We start from the raw sequence: 518 nt of genomic DNA on the forward strand, positions 1-518 counted from the left end.
GATAATTCTTAAAGCCCTATTTTATGTCTTCAGATTGCTTGTTCAGTCCAACCAACCATCCAGAACCCCAAAATTTACTATCACATTTGAGAGCCTGAAACTCTGGGATTTTATAGTAGTTTTGTACTTAAATGATTAATTAAATTAATTTACTAATGCTATGTTTAAGTCCTTTGAGTTTGACTGAAGGGCTGATCAGCAGGATGTTTACGAGGGTCCTTTAGACGAAACCTGGGGGTGTGCTGACCAGAGAGACATCCAGAGAAAACACTGAGTTGTTTAATAATGTTTGAACATTGAGTCTCTGTGCAGTTTGTCACACAGTGATGTTAAAAACCCACAGGGGAACATTCTCGCTGTATTACTGTGTGTCTCTGACTCTGCGTTCTCATTTCTCTCCTGCCTGTATTTATCTGTCTTTTATTACTTCTCCCTTGTTTTATCTTTCATCTGCCCTCTAATGGAAATCAAGAGTTAAAACCACGTTTATGAGTTTATTGTGACTTAGAGAACACATA

Source organism: Micropterus dolomieu, linkage group LG09 (assembly GCF_021292245.1).
Source record: "Micropterus dolomieu isolate WLL.071019.BEF.003 ecotype Adirondacks linkage group LG09, ASM2129224v1, whole genome shotgun sequence".
Lineage (NCBI taxonomy): Eukaryota > Metazoa > Chordata > Actinopteri > Centrarchiformes > Centrarchidae > Micropterus > Micropterus dolomieu.